The 10,504-nt window shown below is 45.2% G+C and overlaps 1 long non-coding RNA gene across 2 annotated transcripts; it reads right to left on the bottom strand.

Moving 5' to 3' along the window:
• Positions 1–1,011: 1,011 nt before the first annotated feature.
• On the bottom strand, positions 1,012–5,002 carry LOC142150133 (uncharacterized). Of its 2 annotated transcripts, XR_012691033.1 has the most exons (3): positions 4,987–5,002; positions 4,208–4,307; positions 1,012–1,606 (listed from the first exon to the last, which is right to left on the bottom strand). It is a non-coding gene; the product is annotated as an uncharacterized LOC142150133 (long non-coding RNA). The 2 variants fall into 2 exon arrangements; XR_012691032.1 differs by lacking the exon at positions 4,987–5,002 and having other exon boundaries at positions 4,208–4,392.
• Positions 5,003–10,504: the final 5,502 nt, after the last annotated feature.

Here is a 10,504-nt window from a genome sequence, read left to right on the forward strand (position 1 = left end):
TATAATCAGATGTGGTGTAATAGACTTCGTGCTAGATGCATCTTTTTAAAAAGAATTGGACATATTTTAATATAACAATAATAATGTAATAATTGTCAGGCTAAAAGTAATGTAGGCATTCAATAAAAAAATCCTAATATGTGGAAGATGGTTCTCATAATATATTGGTAAATTATGCCATTACTTTTTTTTACAAAAGATAATTAAGAGAATAGATAGTATATTATTTGTTTTACAATCCTTGGTTCAGCAGGTATATTTTATGCATTTATCTAATATTTTGACATGCTTGTAGGACACACGAGGAAAGCGTGAAGGTCTCTTCCACACGGGTCACATATAGACATGTAAAAAATATCTAACATAAAGGGGTAGAGGGGTTTGGGTCAAAACTTATCTTCCAGGTCTGGTGGCTTGTAAACAAAAGAAAATGTGCTACATATACAGCAGTGTGTATGTCCAAGTTGTGGCCAGTGTTCCTACGTGTGTAAGTTACTGTACACTATGAATTATTGTGCACCATTTTCACAGAGAGGCGCATGGTATCAGCACTAAATAGGTTATTGAAATAATTAGATCACAAACAGTGCAAGACAATGGGGTATAATTACTAAACTGCAGGTTTGATAAAGTGGAGATGATGCCTATAGCAACCAATCATTTTCTAGCTGTTATTTTGTAGAATGCACTAAATAAATGATGTCTATAGCAACCAATCAGATTCTAGTTATCATTTATTTAGTGCATTCTACAAAATGATAGCTAGAAAATGATTGGTTGCTATAGACAACATCTCCACTCTTACAAAGCCGCAGTTTAATAAATATACCCCCCATGAGTGTGCTGGTCCGGCCGGCTGCCTGGATCAGTCACCCCCTCCTGGGTCCTCCATTGCTGGGGGAGAACCTTGGTCGGCATAGCAATTACAAGTAAAGTACAGACTTGATATACTAAACATTGAGATGTTTTTGAGAAAGTTAAGCAACCAAAGCAACAATAAAGATGTAGTAATTTTAATGGTGAAATAAATAACTAGTTTATTACAACCTTACCTCTGAAATATACAAAAAAAGCTGCTTTCAGTATGTTTTGTTTACATCACATTATGTACTTCTTACTAAGTATTCAAATATACAGTATATTACAACGTTCAGCTGTCTGTAATATGTAACAGCACACACAAATGTCTGATAACGTCCATTTACAATATCAGGTAATATATCCCACTTGCTGGTCCGCATCGTAACAAGCTACAACATAACTATCACTCTTCGTGGTAATTTCATCAGGCATTATCAGGTGGATAATAACATGAAGTTCGAGAGTAGAAATAGAATAATAAACTGTCTCTATTAGATTTCTTGCTTTCTCCTTCGTTAATATCGCTTGATGGACGGACACTTTAAAATGGGAATCCCATAACAGTCCGCTCCAGAACGTGTCCTTTTACCCTCTGGGAGTCACAAGCTTTATTTGAACTCTTCCTTAAACAGATGAGTTTTCAGCAGGATCCTGCAGTTAGAGACGATACTTGACAGAGATATTCTGTTGAACATTTCCACGGGCAGCATTCAAGAAGGGTCATAGTCCTGAGAGCGGAGGTAACCTGGGAGAAGCAAATAAAAAAAGTGTCAGCGTAAGCAGAGGGTTGGTATGTACAGAGATTGTTATAATAGATATAAGTGGAAATGGATAGGACAGCACTAAATACTTTTGTAGTGACAAGATGATTTCAGTAAGACAACAGTAATTAATGACGGAGAGTATAGAGGTTATTTCTGCAGCGACTATTTGAATGGATTGTAGGAGACAAAGATATCATTACAGTAGTCTGGACAGTATGTAACAAAAATTGCTTTGTAGTATAAGAAAAAATGTTTTATTTCTGAAAGAGTAATCAGGGAAATAAAACACAGAATAAATAATAGGATTTTTATATATAGTCCCCTGGGAGACACTGCATGACTGGTCCCTACACTATACCCCAATGTTTCCCAGACACTTTAAGACATCCTAGAAGTTCACCGTAGCTCTACCCCCTCTATACTACTCTCCCTATAGGCCGGCGGTTCCCAAACTGTGCGCTGCGGCTCCCAGGGGTGCCGCGGCGCTGTCACTGGGGTGCCGCGTGCCAAGCATTGAAAAAAAGAGAGAACACAGAAACTTACCAATCTGTCGGGCGCCTCTCTCTGCTGGGTCCCGGCGCCCGACAGATTGGTAAGTTTCTGTGTTCTTTCTTTTTATTCTATGGCTGGCGCGCGGCAGAGGAGTGAGAGGGAGTGTGACAGCGGGGCACAGCAGGACAACAGGACAGAGGAGGGTGACAGCAGGACAACAGGACAGAGGAGGGTGACAGCGGGGCACAACAGGACAGAGGAGGGTGACAGCGGGGCACAACAGGACAGAGGAGGGAGACAGCTGGGCAGAGGAGGTGCACAGCGTGAGAGGGGCAGTGGAGGGGGGGGACACAGCGTGAGAGGGGCAGTGGAGGGGGGGACACAGCGTGAGAGGGGCAGTGGAGGGGGGGACACAGCGTGAGAGGGTCAGTGGAGGGGGGGACACAGCATGAGAGGGGCAGTGGAAGGGGGGACACAGCGTGAGAGGGGCAGTGGAGGGGGGAACACAGCGTGAGAGGGGCAGTGGAGGGGGGGGGACACAGCGTGAGAGGGGCAGTGGAGGGGGGGGACACAGCGTGAGAGGGGCAGTGGAGGGGGGTACACAGCGTGAGAGGGGCAGTGGAGGGGGGGGACACAGCGTGAGAGGGGCAGTGGAGGGGGGGGACACAGCGTGAGAGGGGCAGTGGAGGGGGGGGACACAGCGTGAGAGGGGCAGTGGAGGGGGGGGACACAGCGTGAGAGGGGCAGTGGAGGGGGGGGACACAGCGTGAGAGGGGCAGTGGAGGGGGACACAGCGTAGGAGGGGACAGCGTGAGAGAGGGCAGAGGAGGGGGGACGCTGTGAGAGAGGGCAGAGGAGGGGGGACGCCGGGAGAGAGGGCAGAGGAGGGGGGACGCCGCGAGAGAGGGCAGAGGAGGGGGGACGCCGCGAGAGAGGGCAGAGGAGGGGGGACGCCGCGAGAGAGGGCAGAGGAGGGGGGGCAGTGTGAGAGAGGGCAGTGTGTCTGGATGCAGAGGGGGCATTTTTGCATACAACTAAATAAGTATTTCTGTCCTGACCTAAATACTTATTATAATTTTTTGACCCAACTACTTCTAAAACAGGACTGCTCAATAATTATTTTGGAGGGGTGCCTTGAAAAAATTGGGAGACTCTAAGGGTGCCGCGAACTGCAAAAGTTTGGGAACCACTGCTATAGGCCTTCAATTTATGTTTAACCCTGAAGAGGAGTAGACAGGCTCAAACATTAGCGATCATGGGTGGGCAGAACACCATGATGCCAATTTCTTATCAGCAGACTTGGCGACTGGGCACCTAGCAGACAAGAGGAAAAAGCAGGAGAGAAACCTGGACACCTTAGCTTTTGGTACATTAACAGGAAGAAAAGCACTTTTTCCTCCTGTCACCCAACTAATAATATTGTCGAGCTACGGCCCAAACAGGACACCCACAGAAAACGCAAGTGACTCAAGAGTCTTCTTAGACTGCCTGTGAACCCCAGTACCGACTTTGGCCGGGTCCTGTGGAGGAATCCAGCATTGTGAGTGGGGGCATTAGAGTAAACACCACCTCGTTACCTCTATTCTTACGCTCAGAGCGTTAGACAATCATCCAAGCTGTGACATTAAAGTCGTAGACTTTGGAGACCACCCCAGTAATAAAATTCTAAACTAAAGGCCTAACAGCAGAGTGGTATACAGCAGGAGTAGTGTCAGTGAACTTCCAGAATGTCTTATATTGCCCTTTCGCCTGGTCCCTACCGTATCCTCCAATGGTTCCTGGTGTCCCGCAATGAATGCCTGAAAAATAGCCAACTTTAAAAGTTATGAATAAGTGAGAAAGCTGAAGTATGCCACCTAAAAAAGTGTGTAGAAAACTGGATGTATTGTTGTTTTTGTGAGAGAATTGAGAAAAGTCTTTTTATGTACAGTGTTGTGACAAAAGCAATTATACTCATGGCCTGTAATGAAAATATCATCTGAGTAAAATGTGGTTTTGTTTATTAAAGACAACATCTATGGCAATAACGGTCTCTTTATTTGAAAGAGGAGTAGAGCCTTACCGGCAAGTGAGATAATAATACAAAGTACCTTGTTTCATTCTGAAGTAAGAGGTGTCAGGATTGAGGCAGCGGGGCCTGTGAGGGAAAAGCTGGTGGGTGGCAGTGAGACACGATTGTGGGCAGTGGGCCTGTGAGGGAAAAGAGAATGAGCACCTGTCATGGGGAATAGCAGATAAAAGATGGTGAGTGTTGTCAGGGTATTGTTGTTTGAGGAGGGGCTGTGTGGGGAAGAGGCTTCTCCCTCACATGCCCCTTCTGCCCACATGCTTTACTCACACATGCCCCCCCTCTGTGCCCTGCAGCTTCCACCACACATGCCCCCTGTGCCAGCCCTGCTTCCACCACACATGCCCCCTGTGGCAGCCCTGCATCCACCACACATGCCCCCTGTGGCAGCCCTGCATCCACCACACATGCCCCCTGTGGCAGCCCTGCATCCACCGCACATGCCCCCTGTGCCAGCCCTGCTTCCACCGCACATGCCCCCTGTGCCAGCCCTGCTTCCACCGCACATGCCCCCTGTGCCAGCCCAGCTTCCACCGCACATGCCCCCTGTGCCAGCCCAGCATCCACCGCACATGCCCCCTGTGCCAGCCCAGCATCCACCGCACATGCCCCCTGTGCCAGCCCTGCATCCACCGCACATGCCCCCTGTGCCAGCCCTGCATCCACCGCACATGCCCCCTGTGCCAGCCCTGCATCCACCGCACATGCCCCCTGTGGCAGCCCTGCTTTCACCGCACATGCCCCCTGTGCCAGCCCTGCTTTCACCGCACATTCACACATACTCGCTTCCCTTCTAGTTACCTTTTTGTACACGATAGCAGCCAAGATCCGAAAGAAACGATGGCACTCCTGCACGGATAATATAGCCTTTCAGCAGCCCGCCTAACACTTTGTACCATGTGACTGCTGCGATCACATGACCCTGTGACGTCTTATTGACGTGCCAGGGTACCTAAGCCGAAGGGGATTTAGCCGCTTCCTGTCTCGCCGGGGACGGGAGTCATATTATCAGATATGCGCTGAAGGTATCTATAAATAAAGTCTCCCCATAGAAAATAATTATCAGAGGTGTCACATATGACTATAGATAGGCGGTGGAGATGTTAGATCATTATGCACATCTTACCACCTAATAGAGGGACTGTGATTTAACCTCTTTTATACCTACCAGATATCAGTGATTAGCGGTTGGAATCCGCATATAGTTATGCTTATGTGGTATCTGTGCAGATATAATATAGGAAAGGAGGACATTGGACACTCATTGTACACTGAGAAGATTTACTACCAGGGGGCTAAATAATAAATATTAAAATTATAATAACCACATTAACCATTGATATATACTGTGGAATTGAATATACTAGTTCCCCATGGTCAAAGTATAAATAAACACACCCTCTCATATAAGTGGCTATATATGTGCATTATTTACTATGGATAGACTCCTGTAAAAGAGTCTCCTGACTTAATTTTCAGTTTGGAAATGATCATCTCTTTATACAAAATTTCGTTATGGTGGTTCATATATGAATCTAGCAATTGATTGCCTATCATCTCCCTGAGATAGTCCTCTTGATTTTTAGCTATATATATAGAGATATAGGAACCAATTTCTTGTAAATTGGTCTGCTCTATTATTCCATGTATCACTATTATATGATACTCTTCATCAGGGCCCACCGGGGGAAGGCAGTGGTAGGGGCCCACTACAATGAGGTGTGGCCAACTGCAAGAGGGGGTGTGGGCAATCATTAAAGGGGATCTTGTCATCCCATGTACGACAACCAATAGCATCATAGTGTGGTCTATAAAGAAAAAGCGGACCTTGCAAACACGGCTGCCACCAGAAAATGCATTGCCCAGTACACAAACAGCAGGATTAGGATTAAGATTACCTTATTATTTTTTATACACTATAAAATGCAAAACAAGACAAAACATTAAAAAAAACAGACAACAGTGCGTATATATGTAAACCCTGTTTTCTATTACATTGTAGTAATGTGATACATGAACACATACATATTAATATGTATGGCTATACAAAAAAATCAGCTACCTTGCTTAGCAGGGTATGAAACTCTTAATATAAAACAGAACCAGTATCTTTAAAATAAATGATCATGACCTATATAGTACCAAGAATGGGTGTACTGGTAAATGGGAGCTTAAGATGAAAGTGAAAGTATTGCATGTGTTTATAAAGGACCACAAACTACATAGGCATTATGACAGACAAGCTGCAGTTCATAATTTGCTGCACCCCAGTCTGCACCTTGTGAGTAGCGACATCAGAGTCCAATGAACACAGATTTTTCAATGAGAAAGATAACAAGTTGATTGAATTTCCGCCCATAGTTGAAAAAATACTCTGTTCTATGTATAAGTATCAGACTCTTCTGTGGTTAATGTCAAGAAGCCTCCGTTCGGTAGTAAATGAGGTTATTAACATCAGTGTAGGATGTACCCCATAAATGTCTCAAGGTAATAACTCCTCACCCAACACGTGGGATTTTTTTGTGTGAACTTCCCCGCACTGCTATATGTTGTTCTTAGTGTTCGTAACAGAACTTCATAGGACTGGGGATTCTGCAGCTGCAACATTTCAGCTGACAGTGCTCACCTGACAAGCTGGCAAACTCGCTGAGATTGATGCTGTAATGAAAAAGGCACAGAAATATCCGATGTATGTTTAGTGGCGGCAGCCGACAAAATATTCAGCCGGATAACTCCGTCCCACCAATGAAGAGGGCGGGTGTGATGATACCAGGATGTTAGGGTAGGAACCCAGAAGAAAGTCCTGGTATCAAGGGGTTCAGGATCACACAGGCAAAGAAAAGGTGTGGATACAACGGTATCTTTATTACAGCTAACTGCAAACAATAGCTTATATATATATCAAACCATAATTCAAACAACACCCAGTGTTCACCAAACTTCAACCATCACCCAGTAACACCCCAGTGTTCAATAACCCCAAATTGTTTATAACGAAAATAGGTTTTCTTTACCAGTCCAAGTTATAGGGGAAGGATGATGTCCGTGATTAATAGAATAAGCCAGGCAGAGCAGACAAGTCTGCAAGTCCAGGAAAAGCTTGTAATCCAATAGCCACAATACTTCCAGGTAAATTCCTCCTCAGCACACGGGCAGCAGTCAAAACTCCAACGCCAGTAGCTTCTAGAAGCAAAAATCCCCCACCCAGAAATCTCTCCTGCAGGCCTTCTTAAAGGGACAACATTTCCCATGTGTGGAATCCCTCCCTGCAGGGTTATCCACAGGTCACAGATACTGGGATTGGCTGGCAGGTATTAGGGGGGTGGAGATGGGAGTGGAGAGCTGTCCTTCCCTCATGGCTTTCCCTCCTGCTGTTTTGGAGACTAGGAGTCTGAAACAGATCCAGGGGAAACAATAGCTGCTCCAACCAGTTGCTGATTGACTTATTCCTGGTTAAGTAAGAGAGCCTCCCTGTTTTAACCCCTTCCAGTCATTTGTGATGTCAGAAGGGCTCCAGCTAATCTCAGCTTCCTGTCTGTAAGAGGGGGGGGGTGCCTTAGTCAGGAAACAGTACATCCACCATGTTGTAATCCGATATAATGTTCAGATGAATACATGTAACCCACCTGGCTTTATTTAAGAATAATATGGTCAACTTAAGTCCATCTCATAGGTTTTTATACACACTTAGATTATGTAACAAATGAGGTTAATAGATTAATGCAACCCAATGTTCACCTAAGCACAAGCAACTTTCATTCTAAGTGTTTAAAATGACAGATGGGGAAAATGATGGCTGTCAGACCCATCGCGTCACATATACCTCCCCCTTCTTAAATCGGGGCAGAGGGACTGGTCTCTTTAGCGGGACCAGGAGGGATGCCTCGGCCAGGTGGGTTTTGGGGTGCCTCTGTCCATTGTCCATTTTGACCAATCTCCTGGGGTGGACATATCCCTGGATCTGGTGGGCGTTTATTTAACAATCCACAATCTCTCAAAGTTCTCGCACTCTCCCATAATTTTAGTTCAGTCTTCCTCCCTGGGTGATGCAATCTCCCACCCACATAGAATAGGCAGAATATTAAAGCATCCAAATAAGTTTGATAATACCACTTGGAGTTTACCGCTTTATTCCCATCCAGCTGCATGTATCCATCTTTTTGCAAAGTTCCCCCCTCCCCCACATCAATCTCCACAGTGGGCACTAACACCTTCGCCTCTGGCGCATCAGGGTAGTGAGTATCTCCCTCCTCCCCCACTTCCATAAGTGAAAGCTGCAAAAGAGTAGGTTCAGTTTGAGGATCCACGATATCCAATGAAGATGTTGGATCTGTAACTGCATCCTTGTTATCCCAGGTACTTCCAGCAAACTCCTGTATTGGGTCACTGGAGTCATTTTCCATGATTGGGTTGCACAGGGGTAATAACCTGGAGTGTCCAGCTAAATTGACTTGTAACAGCTGGGATCCCCACTTCTTTTTCCTGCTTCCTTTCTGTTTACTGGACAAAGGACAGGATAAGCAGGTTTTAACAGAACTTTTCCTGGGTGGCTTTTTGCCACTTTTATTTTTAGCCTGTGACATTCTGATCTCCTGCGAGTCTGTAGTTTGGAGATTAATAGGGCTCAATTGATGTTTCAGAAGTACTAAGCCAAGCATATTACTGTTTTCTCCATTTACCTCTTCAGCCTTCCCTTGTATGTCAGCAGTGTTAATTATCTTTGAAGAAGTACTTACAGTTCTGTTAATGTGCTTTCCTGGAGAAGGAAAATCTCCTGGGTGGTAATCCAGGAGTCCAGTTCCCTGATCATGTTCAGACACCTTTTGCACAGTTCCTGTAAGGACACCCCATTCTGTTCCACTCAGGGTAATTTTCAGAACGGTGAGGTCTTCTAAAGGAGAGGAATGTGACTCTCCAGAATCCTTAACAGGGCCACTTCCAATTATCACTTCTATTTCCTTCCCATTGTCCTTTGTTGTAGGGACTAACTGATTGTCACTCTTTGTGTTCTCCCTTTTGACCCCTGGCATAACAATTCCTTTTTCCTCTCCTTTTAATTCTGTCATATAATCTGTAATAATGATTTCTGCTGAGATCATATGTTGAGCAGGCTTATCTTTCTTTTCTGTCAGACACGGGTACAGCTGCACATCATTTGCATTGGAGAGCACACATGTGCTATCCTGCATTACTTCAATGGGTAACACGTTTTCAGACACAACAGGGGCGAATAACTGGCCTTTTCTGCAATTCTGGGCTGACTCATACACAGTCTCAGGTGCCAGTAGCTCTGGCAGATTATCACAAGATGCTACATGGTACTGGTACTTACATGGTAGTTCTTTTCCATCCAAGTCACCAAATAGGAGGATCTCTCCTAGTCCTTTCTGATTACTCAGAGGTACAACATCCTCACCAAACAGTTCTTCTCCAGCCTCCCCCAAGATGGTAGCTTGGGCAGCTGTGTATAATCCGGTGGGATTGACCTCCCCCTGATTACCAGACTGAGAAACACCTTTTTTAGTATGTGACAAAAGAGATTGTAATTGGCGTTTCTCAGTATTTATTCGATAACACTGATCCTGCCACATTTCAGTGTCAGTGAGTCCTTGTAGCAATACCTGGTCCTCTGCTTCTTCAAAACTCTGTTGCAGACATTGCATTTGTTCCCAAAGGGGTATGTGGGGACCTAAAGTCAGTATCCATTTCCTATAGACACTAAAGGCATTGCTGGGATTCTCCTGATCCTTTAAAAGACGTTGGAGGATATCCTTATGCGTGCAGTACAGGTACGGTACACCTCTAATCTGACATTCTACAATCAATTCCTCCATGCTCATTGTTTCCAGTGGGTCTGTGTAATCCTCTAATGGGGATGATTCAAGGATTAAATTTGTGGGGGGCTCCTCAAACATCTCTCTAGGTTCCAGCAGCCTATTTTGGTCCTTGCTTCCATCTATCTTGGTTGCCAAGCACATATCATACAGGTACTGCTGATTATGGTTGTAACTAGGTTTTCCCCTGGCCAGATCCTGCATAGTACAAATAACTTCATTTGTAAAATCATCCCATCCTGGTTCATCCCGAAATTTCCAAGCACTTGCTTCCTCTTTCAACATTAGGAACAAATCCAACAGGTTCTCCAATTTCTCCTGTAGACTGGCTCCTTTCCATGTAATAATCTTTGGGCACTCCTCATCCCAATAATCAAAAATGTGCTGCATTGTGGTGGGGTGGTGCAACACATCCATATCCCCATCCTGCAGACACTCCCACAGTCCTTCATCCCAGTACACCTTTCTCCTGGTTGTACTGGACT

Source organism: Mixophyes fleayi, chromosome 4 (genome assembly GCF_038048845.1).
Source record: "Mixophyes fleayi isolate aMixFle1 chromosome 4, aMixFle1.hap1, whole genome shotgun sequence".
NCBI classification, from domain to species: Eukaryota; Metazoa; Chordata; class Amphibia; order Anura; family Limnodynastidae; genus Mixophyes; species Mixophyes fleayi.